Raw genomic sequence first — 15,480 nt, forward strand, 5'->3', positions numbered from 1 at the left:
ACTGGACAAAGAAAGGATGTTCCAAGGGCAGTAATGGTATCAGGCTTCTGCTCAATCAGTTTTAATAACTTTTGTTATGTTTATCAAAGCATGCTCTTGTTGGTTATCCATTTCATGTTCCTTTAGGAACACCTTGGTATATTAACCATCATCATGGATCCCTGTGCGTTTGGGATTACCCTGGCCTTCTGCTTTCTGAATCCTATCATGCCCACTGACAACAATTCTCTAACCATATTATCTGTCCTCAACCTTGCTGAGCTGCTCAAACATTCCAGTACCCCCATCACTAGCATATTCCTTATGAGCTTAGTGATGACAGCATTTCTCTGGCCCTTCCAAGAGTGTTCTTTGGTTTCCAAAGAAACTCAGCCAGTTGAGGGGGGGGGGGTGGAGCTCCCAAGGGTTATACAATAGAAACATTCTAGCATATTCATCCTCTGAGCCTTTTGATCCTGTCCTCAAAAGTCTGCCAAGGAAGGTCTGTCATTTGCACTTAATTTAGTATGAGTCTTTGTCCCCCACAGGCTTCTAGTACCACCCCAGTGGTACATTAGGACCATTCCAAGTACTCTCATCAGTCATGGGAGAATGCTCTCTTACTGGCCAATTCTCCTTTATTGAGCTTATTTTTCACCAGCCCTAGCCCCTGCCCAGTCCAATACTATCAAGATCTACTTCCTGGCATGTGCTTCCAACCCATAATTTCTTTCGCTACTGTTAATCACATATTGAAATTCCTTTGGTGAATAATTTCCTCCATCAAGAAAGCTTTTCCCCAGCTGGCCTCTGCTGAGATGTGATCCGAGTTACAGAACCAGGAGACAGGAGAGGAAGTGGGTCAGATTTTGAAGAGAACAATTATTATCTTCCAAGGCATCCATCCCAGTTGATATTTTGGCATGGTCTGCAGGCAAAAGGAGACTGCTACTCTTCAGCAAAACAAAGTCAGCCCTACCCACAGGTCCAGAGGTTTAGAGGAACCTGGGGGTCCCCTGTCCTTGAGTACATCATCCGTATGTCTCCATTCACTGGGGCCACACACACGTCTTTCCTATCAGGGTTTTGACTCTAGCATTAAAGATTTGCCAAGGCTGTAAATCCAGTGTTCATTATATTTCTATTTTTACAATAAAGTGCAAGTTAAATAATAGAAAATAAAAAATATATTTTATGTATTTATATATTTACATACAAAATTAGTTTTATATGTTAGTATATGCATATATTTCATTAATATTTATATATTAATATATTACACGTATAAATATTTTATATATTTCCATATATATTATATAATATAAATATAGAAAGCATATATTTACATAAATATGTATACATATAAATAAAATATATATTTTATGTATTTATATTTATATAAAGTAGTTTTAATATTAATTAATTATAATTTAACTCTGTGTGTGTGTGTGTGTGTGTGTGTGTGTGAGTATAAATTGGTTTCTGCCCTGAGTTCCTGACACAGAGCTCCTAAAACTTAGATTTCCTAAGTGATAAGAGCACTAGGAGCACCATTTGTTCTAATCTTTTTTCTTTGAAAGCAGTTCCTGACACAGGGCTCCTAAATCCCTTGGAATTTACTAGATGATAGCAGTATCTTTCTTCTAATGAGGTGACTCTTGGTCGGCTCCTAGATAGGGCTGGTTACCAGAAAGACCCCAGCATGATGAGAAGCTTGGAATTTTCAGCCCCACCCCATTCTCCAGAGAGGGCAGAGGGGCTGGAAGTGGAGTTCATGATAGAGCATGCCGATGCGATAAGGCCTCCATGAAAATCCCACCAGCATGGAGTTCAGAGAGCTTCCCGGTCAGTGAACACACGGAGATGCTGGAAGGCTGGTGGACCAGAAACAGTACCTCCCCACGTGCCTTGCCCCACACTTCTCTTCCCTCTGAACATTCATCTGTGTCCCTTACTATATCCTTTGTTGTATAATAAACTGTCAAACGGAGCTATGTCTTTCTCTGAGCTCTGTGAACTAATCTAGCAAATAATCAAACCCAACGGGGAGGAGCCTCTGGGCACCTCTGATTTGTAGCCGAAGTGGACAGAAGTTGTGGGCAACCTGGGGACCTACTACGTGCAGTTGGCACCTGAAGGAGGGGGAGGAAGTCTTGAGGGGCTGAGCACTGAATCTGTGGGGTCTGGTGCTATCTCCAGGTAGATGGCATCAGAATTGAGTTAAACTGTACTTCATCTGGTTTGCATCAAAGAGAATTCATTTGTGTGGGAAAACCCCACATGTCTCACACATCTGGTGCCAGAGCGTTGTGGGTACGGTGCTCATGTGAGAAGGAAAGAGAGACACACAGGAGGAAGAGCGGGTTCTCCCTGTCCCGCGCATCATCCAAGCCCAGCTCCCTCTGCCTTCTGGTGACACAAATTGTGGCTTTCTTGCCCACGGTGCCCCTGGTTTGTAATCAACGCATCCGACTTTGTCAGTTTTCTTCTTCAAAACAACAGTGGCACTTAGCAATGGCCAGTACCGTCCTTTTCATTGCTGATCCCCCCAAACCTCTGAAAGGCTCTGTATCAGATGGCTCCAGTCACCTGTATCCCCCCCCCACCTTGACACCGGTGAAAGTTCTGCCGATGGTAGAGGTTCCTTAAGTTACCGACAACAGTGGGATCCCTCGTACCATCCAGGTGGCAAGTACTCTAGTTCCAGAATCATCCTAAGGGGATGCTTCTGAGAGGGAGAGAATATGTGACCCCAAAACATGCCACTTTGGTGTGTGGATTTTCTTGAGCTGAAGGTAATCAAGGTCTAAAAGACTTAAAAGGAAGGTTGTTTCTTTGTTTTTACCTCTTCCTTAACGGCCTAAAAGAATTTAGAGGTCCTATACCAGAATGTGAACTATTACCAGAGATAATGTTTTACTTCAGAAAGACTTACTGCATGATGACATGGAAAATATTTGTTTACCAACTATTTGTTCTTCTCATTTTCCTGTGAATTGTCTTTCTTTCCTTTGAATCCCAGACCCCCATCTTTTCTCCTTGGCTCAGGATGACATATAAGTCTCAGTTTCCAGACTGCCCCACAGCCTGATGTCATTGAGGTTTCCATGTGTATGGAAGTAAAAGGTATTTTTCCCTCCTGTTGATCTGTTTTATGTCAATTTAATTATTAGACCAGCCAAAGAACCTTGAAAGGAAGAAGGGAAGTTTTTCTTCCTTGTACTTTCTAAGACCACTTCTGAAATTATCTCTTTTCAGCTGAGTTTCTGAATTAGTTTCCTAGAGCTGCCATACCAAAATTTCACATAATTAGTGCCATTAAAAAAATATGACCCAGCAATAGCACTGCTAGGGATTTACCCAAGAGATACAGAACTGCTGATGCATAGGAGCTCATGCACTCCAATGTTCAGAGCAGCAATGTCAACAATAGCCAAATCATGGATAAAGCCTAAATGTCCATCACCTGATGAGTGGATCAAGAAGATGTGGTCTATATACACAATGGAGTACTACATGGCAATGAGAAAGAATGAACTATGGCCATTTGTAGGAAAGTGGATGGACCTCAAGGGTGTCATGCTAAGCGAAATAAGTCAGGCAGAGAAGGACAGATACCATATGTTTGCGCTCATAGATCTAACAGGAGAACAGGAGAAACCTAATGGACGACCTGGGGGAGGGGAAGAAGGAGAGTTGGGGAGAGAGAGGGATGCAAAACTTAAGAGACTATTGAATACTGAAAATGAACTGAGGGTTGAAGGGGGAGGCAGAGGGGGGAAAAGAGGTGGTGGTGATGGAGGAGGGCACTTGTGGGGAAGAGCACTGAGTGTTGTATGGAAACCAATTTGACAATAAACTATTTTAAAAATTTGAAAAAATAGAACAAAACAAAACAGAAGTGTTTTTGTCTCACACTAGCAGAGGCTAGTTCAAAATCAAAGTGTTAGGACTGGTTCCTTCTGGGCACTCAGAGGGAATCTGTTCCATGCCTATTTCCTGGCCTTTGGTGGTTTTCTGGCAATGTTTGATATTCCCTGCCTATGAATACATCACTCACTCTTTTCCCATGGTTCTCTCTCCTTTTGTCTCTGCAGTTACATGAGATTCTCCCTGCATGTCTCTATCTCTGTGTTCCATGTTTCCCTCTTCTTTCTTAAAAACATTTTTTAACATTTATTCTTGAGACACAGAGCAAGACAGAGCACGAGTCGGGGAGAGGTGGAGAGAGAGAGGGGACACAGAATCTGAAGCAGGATCCAGGCTCTGAGCTGTCAGCACAGAGCCCAACGCAGGGCTCGAACTCACAGACTATGAGATCGTGACCTGAGCCTAAGTCAGACACTTAACCAATTGAGCCACCCAGGTGCCCCCACATTTCCCTCTTCTTATGAGAACTCCAATCATATTGAGTTTAGAGCCAGTGTTGGACAGTATGGCCTTATCTTAAGTTGAGTACATCTACAGAGACCCTACTTCCAAATAAATTTACATTTACACATTTGGGTCAGCATATCTTTTGGGAAGATATACTTCAACCCATAATAATATCCCAAAGACAAATAAAGATAATTCTTATTATGGGATTTGTGCATAGTGGTTTATTAGGATACATTCCCAAGAAAATATAGTGGGAGAATAAGGAAATGGGATTGGTAAGGGAGGACAACCAATTAAGGGCCATTATCAAGCCCTGCAGAGAACTTGTGCTCATTCCAGTCATGGAGCTCTGGGCACAGTATAGAGGCAACACTAGACTATTCTTTTCTCTGCACTCATCAATCACTAGTTCAGAGCTATGGCTGGAGGAATATAAATCCCAGGCATATTTAATTCTTGTTTGTATAGGAAAAGTAGTTGTGACAGCTGAAGAAAGCTGTTGTGGGCTGAATGATGTCCCTCAAAATTCATATGTTGTAGTCTTAACCCTCAGGACCTCAAGATATGACTGTATTTGGAGAGGCAATTAAGTTAAAGGGAGGTCATCCCTAGTTCAATATGACTGGTGTCCTCGTAAGAAGAGATGAGTACACAAACTGCACACAGACAGCATGACAGTCATGTGAACGGACACAGCAAGAAAGTAACCATCTACCCACCAAGAAGAAAGGCCTCACAGGAAGCCAAACCTGCTGACACCTTGATCTTGGACTTCCAGCCTCCAGAACTGTGAAAAAATCAATTTCTGTTATTTAAGCCACCTGGTCTGAAGTGTTTTGTTAATGCAGCCCTAGCAGACTTATATTGACAAACACGTGCATGCAGGGTGGAGAAAGTGAGAGCACAAGGCAGGCAACTGGGCATGGAGGGGGAGATCAATCTGACAAAGTACTCATGGTGTCTGCTTTGGCCTGGGACCCTTACCTGCCATAAACCATTTCTACAATGTGTGCTTCCTGTCCCTAAAACTTTGGCTTTTGTTCCATTAGACATTCTGGTTTCCAGAAAGGTCATAAAGGAAGTTGTACTGGAACCTGAGGATGTGACTCCTACTTTGTCAGTGTGGGCTCTGAGACATTTACTAAGGCTTACTTTTATATAATGGAGGCAGAAACACGTATATCTGGAGCTTGGAAGATTCAGCTAAATGAATCTTAGATTTCTGCACCTGGAGATAGCAACGAATGGGTTGATGCGGCAGTGGTGTAGGATGAGGGCAAGGTTTCAAGAGCACAGGCTCTTCAAAGTTGAGGGAATGGAACCTTCCACAAAGTGATCAGCCTAGACCAGGGACAATTCAACCAACAGGAAGGAAAATCTGGAATAATTCATGGAGGAGTGAGAAGAGCCCTTAGTTGATTAGTTCCTGTTGAAAACTCATTGCTTAGTTCAGTGTATCTTAAATTCTAGCCTTATATTTGCACAGACAAGGGATTTACATCACATTTCTAAAAAAAATAAAATGTATAGCCACATTTGAGGCATTATTGTCTATTGATGGGAGAATACACTAAATAATCACACAAGACAGAACTTCTTTGCTTCCATAAAGGACTCATTGTAAGACTCAAATTAGTCTACTAGGTTAAATCTAATTTGATATTATTGGTTCCAATTCTAATTAGTGTGTGTCACTGAAAAGGCATTCTACTATATAATACAATATTGATAATGCAAAGTTGATCTTACTTTAGTCATTTCTTTTAAACTTTTTTAATGTTTATTTATTTTTGAGAGAGAGAGACACAGAGCATGAGGGGGGATCGTCAGAGAGAGAGGGAGATACAGAATCTGAAGCAGGCTCCAGGCTCTGAGCTGTCAGCACAGAGCCCGAAGCGGGCCTGAACCCATGAACTGTGAGATCATGACCTGAGCCGAAGTTGGCCACTTAACCAACTGAGCCACCCAGGCGCCCCTACTCATTTCTAAGCATAGGTCTAGTTCTGGCACAGTTTTTAACTTTACTTGAGGTTATAACTGTATATATTTATTCCCTACAATAAAGATTTACTATGGTTGTGTAACTCAAAAATTAAATTATATTTTAAGAATCTTATTATACATTTAAAGTGGTGATTTGGCTCTCAAGCTTTTTAGAATAAGATATAGAAGTCGAGTTCCTTTTTCAGAAAAGGGAACAAGATGGTAAATGTGATATTATAATGTTCTTTCTCAAATTAGGAATGCTTTGAGTAAATATATACAAAATTAAGCAATTAAATTTTTGATTCTGTCAACCATAACAATGAATGTGAAATCACTTGGTATAATTTTTAATCATAGAAATTAAACGTTTTGCATATGACTTTATAAGTTATATAAGAAAATTATAGCTTTTTGCCAGGATGAATCCATTTAGAGGCATTGTATATAGCCATCTAATGGAAGATATTTCAAAATAATTCAACCTATGCTAGAACAATCTTTAACATATTTTCAAAGCTAAAATAAGCATCTAAATAAATCTTACAATATGCTCTATATGAATAATTATTTTGATGTTAGCTTAACAAATGTTTTATTCATACCCAGTGTTAATTAACTTCTAAATCTACTAATTAAAGTAGCGGAATCCCATATTGTAATACAAATATGGAGACAATCTTTGTCCCAGAGAGCCACGTTAAGTTAACATTCAGAGCCTAGAAGCAGAGTATAGACAAAGATATTAACCTCTCAACTCAGCCAACCTCCCATGAACATATACAAGAAATAAAGGATTAAACCAAATCCTCAGAAATGAGTAACATACAGGGCATTAGTTCATGATGAAAGATGAAGCAAAAATTGCATAATTCTTACATAATTGGACATGTTGTGAACTGCTGGTGGAAATATTCTGTAAAGACACAAATTAGTATGCTAATATGGTCTCATTTAAACCTACCCTTGCTCATCTCTACCATCCTCCTCATTTCCTCTGACCTGCAGTGCCTCTCCCTTACTCTTCATCCCTGCATATCTCTGCTTGTCCATAGGGAAGCCACAGAGTCCAGATGCTGGGAATAATTAGTCAGAGGACAGACATCCACCTGTCTTCTTGTGTAGGCATCCAGTACCAATCAGCCAGGCAGTATCTGGGGAACTGAGGATATAAGAGGGAACAGCAATCCACTTACCTGTCTTCATCAACATTGTATTTTCATTGGTGTGAGAGACATGAATTTAAAAAGCAAATAACTAGGGGCGCCTGGGTGGCTCAGTTTTTTGAGCATCTGACTCTTGATTTCAGGTCATGATCCCAGGGTCATGGGATTGAGCACCACATTGGTCTCCATGGTCAGCAGGGCTTAATATTCTCTCTCTCTGACCCTTTTTCCATCTTACAGTCTCTCTCTTTCTCTAAAAAATAAAATAACTTTGAGTAAGTTAGTTAACCTGCTAAGCCTCAGCTATTTCTTTAACATATAAAATGGGTATGATAATATTGCTTATCAATGGCTGTGTGTGTTTGTGTATGTGTATATGTACACACACACACACACATATACACCTTCCTTGAGATGTGTTATTATACAATATTACACATATCATATGCATAATATAATATTGAATATTATATATAATTAGCCTTTCTAAAAAGGGAATTATAACTCACAATCAGATTGGGCAAAGAGCCTTATGTAGACAGAAGTCAAACTGATAAAACTAAACATACCTTACTCAGATGTGGGGTACAAATTGCCTCTGTTGAAATGATCTATTATAAAGAAGTATATGAATTATGGGTAATCCAATGAACAAAGAACCTTGTTATCTGACTGCTTGAACTGAGGCAGTTTCCCCAGAAAAAATTAGAACATGTCCTGTTATTCATCGTAAGTTACAGATTCTTTCTCCATCTTTCTCAACATTCAGTGTGAAGATGGTGAAGACTCTCCAGTGTATTAAATCATTTTACTAACAAGGCCATCATTTTGGGTAAACTGTAAATCTCAGAAACCTTAATTTTAAAAAAGGTATTAAAAACATAACAGTATCTCTTGTGTGAAATGATGTCCACAGGTTTTGTCTTTTATTAATCATTGAGCTTGTGAATTACCTCAGAGTTTTTCTCTCTTTTTCTTTGGTCTTCCAACCAATCTGAAGCCTCTTAGAGGAGAGAAGCATTTGCTCAGCGGCCCCTTGACTCAAGCAGATATTAAAGTTGGCCTTTGCTTGCTGACTCTCCACACAGTGGGAAGCTTTGATTCTTCTGCTTTATCTCATAAGCTTGTTGTGATGTTAAAATGAGATAATCCATGCAAAATTCTCTGTACACTGCCTAGTACATAGTAAATGATCAATAAATGTTAGAGACTATGATGATCTGATCCCTTCTCTCTATCCTACTGGGCTTACTGTAACTTAGAATCTTAATACTTATTACCTTGATATATTTGCAGTAGCGTCCCAAAAGGTTTTTTCATGTCTAATATAACCTACTCCCACCTTCCATACATATCATGTCTTGCCACCAGATTAAATATCATGATTAATAACTCAGGAGTTTAGGTTCCTGATCAAATGTCTTTAATAAATTCGTACCTTAATCAGGCATTCAGCACCTGCCACCACCTCAATCCACTTTGCCTTTTATTTAAAAGCTTATTTACTTAATTTTGAGAGAGAGAGAGAGAGCAGGGGGAAGGACAAAGAGAGAGAGAGTCCCATTCAGGCTTTGTGCTGTCAGTGCAGAGCCCATGTAGGGTTTGAACTCACAAACTGTGAGGTCATGACCTGAGCCAAAATCAAGAGTTGTCTGATGCTTAACCAACTGAGCCACCCAGGTGCCCCCACTCTGCCTTTCTAATTTTAGTTCCCCTATGCTTTATACTGAACACTATATTCTGGTACAGTGTGTCTACTGTTCTTTGAAGTGACTCAACGTTTCCTTTCTACCCACTCAATGCCTCACCCCCAACTTGCCCACATTCAGTCCTCATCCTCCAAATGTCTCTTCCTCATATCTCTGAAAACATGTTTTCTCCCTTCTTTTACTTTCCTCATAGTCTTTATCAGTGCCTACCTCTCACCTTCTAGCATTGTTATTGGTGTGCCTGCTTTCTCTCCAGGTAGAGTGAAGGTCATTAAGGGATGAAACCATATGTGGTTCATATTTTCATTCCCAAAGTATCCACACTGAATAAATATTTGTTGGTTAAATGAATGAATTAACTTTCCAATTCTTCACGCCAGAAGGTTATACTTTTAACCAGCAGGTTACACATCAAATATGAATAATATTTTACTACAAGGTTGGCTTCTTTTTTTTTTAATGTTTTTTACTTATTTTTGAGAGACAGAGAGACAGCATGAGCAGGGGAGAGTCAGAGAGAGAAGGAGACACAGAATCCGAAGCAGGCTCCAGGCTCTGAGCTAGCTGTCAGCACAGAGCCCGGGACAGGGCTCGAACCCATGAACTGTGAGATCATGACCTGAGCCAAAGCCAGAAGCTGGTCACTTAACCGACTGAGCCACCCAGGCGCCCCAAGGTTGGCTTCTTAACCAGAGAGGTGCTGACTTAAAATTTGTGATATAATTTCCAGAGAATAATGGAGACCACCCGGTTCCAAAATGTCTTTCAACCCTCAATATCCAACAGTAGAAAGCCACCAGGAGTTGATTTTCTTAGTCTTATTAATGGCTTTAAGTCATCTTAGGTCTCAAGAGACACCTACTTGCTGAATAAAATTGCTTGCAAGCTTACAGAACATGCAAGAGACAAGGAAGGGCAAAATGGCACTGAAGGTGGACACCCATTCGTGAAGGAGACACATTTTGCCTGCACTGAACTTTTTAAATAGATAATCCTGTTTTAGTATTGGCAGCAATGTAGTTTCTCAGTAAGATGTGTCATAATTAACCCACCATGAGCCTGACTACCAGCAACTTCCAAGAACATGCCGGGGGTGAAATCAAGAAGGTGTGGCTGTACCTGGAGATCATTTGAGGGAGTTCAAAGTCAGGCAAGAGTCAGTGTGAAGTGAGGAATGGCAGGGCCAGGAAATAGAAGACAGGGCTCAAGTAATTCACGATGCTTCACCCATGCAAATTCAGAAGTCACTGCTGAGTCAAAGCAGGCATGAACACTCACATGGCACCCTGGGAAAATCCTAAGCCCAAGAAACAATGATGTTAAGTCAGGAAGAGAGAGTCACTAAAGCAGGCTTGAAAGGGAAATAACCCTGTCAAACTGGAAGAAAAACTGGTAGTTGCATAGTGGCAAAGGAAATGCATACACAGGACCGACATGACTTCATGTGAGACACAGAGCTCCACCCTGCTCTTATGCCTGTTTATTCCACACACAAAGGTCATCAGCATGCCTTCAGGAATTTTTATAATTATGACATGCCCAGACACCTTGGATTTCACTGACCTCAGACCATAGGGAAAAGAATACTAGAAGTGTTTCACTATTCTTAAAGGTAGGAAATCCTTTCTTGCTAATCCAAAATCACAATGACAACAGTCCATCCACTTGATTGGTGGAATATAATGACCATGGAAGTATAAGGCCACCTAATGTGTCTCACATGCACCTTAAGTCAGTTTTCAGCGCCACTCAAGATATGGGGTCCGTGACCAGTGCTGTGCTAAGGTGTGTTCCCACAGAGTCAACTGTGCAGATCTCTTCCCAAATCCGTGTTCAGGGTATTTATGACAGTAGTTTGACCTTGGCTATGAGGGCATCTACTACGAGCTGTGCCTTTTTCTCACCCATGGAGAGCTGGTTGTTAACTATTACCAGCACACCAGCAGGTCTACACTGGTCTTTTTCCCCCACCAGTCCTCATTTGTGGACGTCCCATTGCCCATGAAGCCACCTAGAGGAGCCTCACCCTTGTCACTTTTCCAGGAGTTCAGTATTAGTGCCCAGAGTATTGATCCCAGATGTTTCAAAATCTTTCAATCTTAGAATTGCCAGAACCTTCTTGGATTCCATGCAAAGATGGGGAGAATAACCTATCCCAACTCTTCATTTTGTCATCTGGGCTCTACAAAGTCTTAGTATTCCCATGATTTCTCAGTCTATCTCACTGACTTCTCGATGGTATCTCAAGATGAATCCAACAAGCCCTATAGGAGATAAACACTTCTCTGATTTATTTTACTCCTTCAGGGCCTCCTGCCAGCTATGAAAATGTGTTTCTTTTTTCCTAGGACAAAATAAAAAACTTGATGACAAGAGGGACAGATGGAGTCCAGCTTACACAAAAAGCAGGGCTGCCATTTAAACTTATTTTTAAAAACTATGCACTAGTTGTGCTAGATATGTATCTTTTGCCTCCTTCCCCAGACTGACATTCCACCCTTTTTCATCCTGCTCTGTGTTTCTGGAAATTGGTACACAGGGCTTTCTCAGTGGTTCCCTTTCCTTCTAGCCTTTTGTCAAATGAAAACGCTATTAGGAGATTTGGAAGTCACTGTTGAATGGTCTACTCCATGTAGCTGTTGTGTCTGGGTTCTCTTAACGATTCTCTCCCCTGTCCCTCTTGGCCTATGGGGAAAAATAGCTCCTTGTTTAGTAGTCCCAGAAAGCAGCACTATCCCTCATTGTCTTCCTAAAGCCTTGCCTTATACATTTTTTTAATGTTTATTTATTTTTGAGACAGAGAGAGAGCAAATGGGGGAAGGACAGAGAGAGATAGAGACACAGAATCTGAAGCAGGCTTCAGGCTCTGAGCTGTCAGCACAGAACCCAATGCACGGCTTGAACACACGAACTGTGAGATCATGACCTGAGCCAAAGTCAAATGCTAACCAACTGAGCCACCGAAGCACCCCACCTTATACCTTAAAAAAAGAAATCTTCTCCATTAAACTCTTATTCACTATCCAGTTTGAATATGTTTCCCTTTATTCTGCTGGAATTCTGGCTAATGTGCTATTCACACAAAATCATAGCCCATGAAGCTTAATGTCTTTTTCACTAAAGAAAAGTATTTCTATTTGGTATATTTTTGAAACAACTCAGGTTGTTTCAACTATTGATAAGAATAATCTTTCTTCTAAAGATAGCTGTTTATTTGACCTTAATTATTATATTTCTGCCCCATGAGATCTTGTCAGAGTTTATTAATTTTTTAAATGCATAACTCTACTTGAAATAAATAGTTACTTGAAGAGAAAGTGAGGGATAATAAAGGAATGTTAAGGACATGGTAAAAATATTGTTGATGCGTATTGGTGCGAGAAAAATCCAGCAGTTTTATCAGACTATTAAATAAATATGCAGTGATGAATTTGATTAAGTTATACCTCACAGAAATTATCTCTGGGTTCAGTTACATAAAAGTGAAAATCTGGTTTGTAATTTTGATTTAACATGGGGAAGTGTTAGAAAATCCACTCTGATGTTAACAAGACCTTGAGTCTCATGTTATCTGGTTGAGTGTATTCTAGAAAAATATTTTCCTACTCACCTATCTCAGAAAACCAAAACGTGGGACAATTCAAATGAGGAATTAATCAGGATATGTTTTAGACTGTCTAACCCCCGGTCCCCCAGGCTGTCCTGAGTCATTCATCATACAAAGGTGCTGCTCAAAAGCTGAAGCAGTGTCCAGAGTGAGAAAGACAAAGCATCCCCACCCTGACCTGCAACCAGAGACTGAGGGAAAGGGTATATGACATGACTGACTCCTTATGAAAATGTGGGGAAGCAAATACTATTTCATTATATGGTATCCCAGGGACTACATGCATCGTAAAACCTATGGATTCAACTAATAAGGATTATGTTGCCTTAAAATTCCCTTTCTTTGTGACATATTTTCTACCATCTTACTTAACGGCTTTAAAGAATGTGCTCTCCTAACTCTGTGTTTAAATGTAGCTAACAAATAATGTGATAAAAATGGAACACAAAACAAAGCAAATAAGAACAAAAAAGAAAATAGAAAAATATATTTAAAAAATAATATGAGAACATGAAGTGAAAGGCCTAAGTTATCACCTTACCCATCCCATCCCCCAAAGGGCCTGATGTAATGATTTGAACAAAGTAGGATCTTGATACCTATTTATTAAATGTAATGCAAATAGTTAAAATAACGTTAAAATCAGACTGGCTATTTCTGGAAAAGTTCCAAACTTAGGCACCTGGTTTTATTTACACATAACAAAAAATTAATCCATTGATAGAACCTTGGCAATTCCAAGAAATGTGGTGACTCTCTCAAGATGCTGGAGATTACCTAAAAAGGATTGTCTTTAGAGGTGTGACATAGGTAGTCATTGTCCCTGATGCTCTCTAGCTGGAAATGTTCCGGATGAAATGCAAGCTCATCCACCCTGTGTGACTAAAAGTATTAAAAACGATGAAGAATACGGACAGGGTAAGCCATGATTCATTACGTAGTACAATGAAACTAATCTGAAATGTACATGAATTCTAAATTTAATGCTCATTATGAAAAAGTGGATCTCTGCTATTTTAACACACCTTTAAAGCCACAGATTCAAACGTATTACCTTCCTAAAATTTTCCATTCATGAACAGCAATAATTCTAGAGAAATTAAACAATCTAAATTAATCAGGCATAAACCTTCCCAGGTTGTCATATTTATCTAGCATGAACAGTTTTGGTGAAATATAATTATACTGCTGTATTTTTATTTAGAGTTGCCTGTAGAATGTTTTCTTGCTTCACTTGAGCAAACAAAACAAAACAAGGCAAAAAACATTCGTACGTATAAATCAAAACATCTAAGACCATTGATCCCAGAAGTGCTAGGACAAAGCTGAGTCAGTACAGGGCCAAGGTTGTAGCAATAGTTTCTGACAAAACTGAGGGAGTGATTCGAAGATAAAAATGCTAGCATTTGTAGCAGAATTGGTGATCTGGATTGACCAAGGAAGACAGAAGACATTTGCAACCCAATTGTATTATTCGGGATAAGAAAGGCTATTTCATACTAACAAAATGACCCCTGAACCCTTCCCTGTCTTCTCTGCACAGAAAATGTGCACCTGTGCAAAGTTTGTCTCCACCCCCTTCTTTGTCAGGAGCACCTCTCTGCTGTTGAGGGGATTACTGTAAAACCATCGGACACACTGACCAATGAGAGCCTCAGCAGCCTGGCAGACCCGAATCTCCTGACCTCACTTATTCCCAGCCACAGCTTCCGAACCAGCACCATTACAAGGGACACGGACACAACAACCACGTTCACTAGGGCTGGAGCTGCCACGGCAGGTGTGGATGGCTCTGGGGCTAGAACTGGGACTGTGTGTGGGAGCCTCATCATTGCTTATGCCAGGATCCCCTCTATGAACAGGTCTTCTCCTATGCCATTCTGGGCTTTGCCCTCTTGGAGACCATAGGGCTTTTTTGCCTGATGGTGGTCTTTCTTATCCGCTTTGTCACAAGAGAGGCATCTCCACCTCCCTGGGTCTTTCTTCCGTGTCTAGTCTGCCTTGTATGTCCCCAGGCAGCCTGAAAAAGGGATTGGCTTAGGGTTTGACAGAGGGAAGACAAATACATACTGGATTAATAGAAAAAAAATGGCCCCTGAAAAATCATCAGCTTAATATCTAATAGTTGATTTCTTATTCATCCACGTCTGATAGCTTGCTAGAGCAGTGTGCTTCCAGTGATCCCACAGATATTTGGGCTGCTTCTATCTTATAGCTCTACCATTGAAAATCATTGATATCCAGGGTGGCTGGGTCAGGAAAAGAAGAGAGCTAGAGAGTGTCTGGACCTTTCACTGTAGAGGGAGGCTCCAAAGCGGCATGTGTACTGAGGCACAGACCGTAGAATTCGTCAAACAATCTCCATGTAGACTTTTTTGGGCCAGTGGGCTGTGAGCAGAAATGGCGTGTCGCCTCTGGGATGCGGTGAAGCATTGGAGGTGAGAGCCAGTATGGGGTTCTTCAAGCTTTTCCTCCATCCGCCATGTGACTGCAGTTCCAAATGGTAGAACTACAAAAAAAACAATTTTTTTAAAAGATCCTTATCCTCAAGTAATTTGAAGGGAATTGGCCCAGGTAACTATCAGCCCCATAGATGGCTTTGTGTGGGCAAGAGTGGAGTAAGGTTGTATGTGCTAAGTCTTGAGATTTGGAGTTT

At 40.5% G+C, this 15,480-nt stretch overlaps 1 pseudogene; it reads left to right on the top strand.

Annotated features, from left to right (window-relative positions):
* Nucleotides 1–14,370: 14,370 nt before the first annotated feature.
* LOC115275962 lies at nt 14,371–14,848 on the top strand (annotated as a pseudogene).
* The last annotated feature ends 632 nt before the right edge of the window (nt 14,849–15,480 follow it).

The sequence above is a fragment of the Suricata suricatta genome, chromosome 13, assembly GCF_006229205.1.
Source record: "Suricata suricatta isolate VVHF042 chromosome 13, meerkat_22Aug2017_6uvM2_HiC, whole genome shotgun sequence".
Lineage (NCBI taxonomy): Eukaryota > Metazoa > Chordata > Mammalia > Carnivora > Herpestidae > Suricata > Suricata suricatta.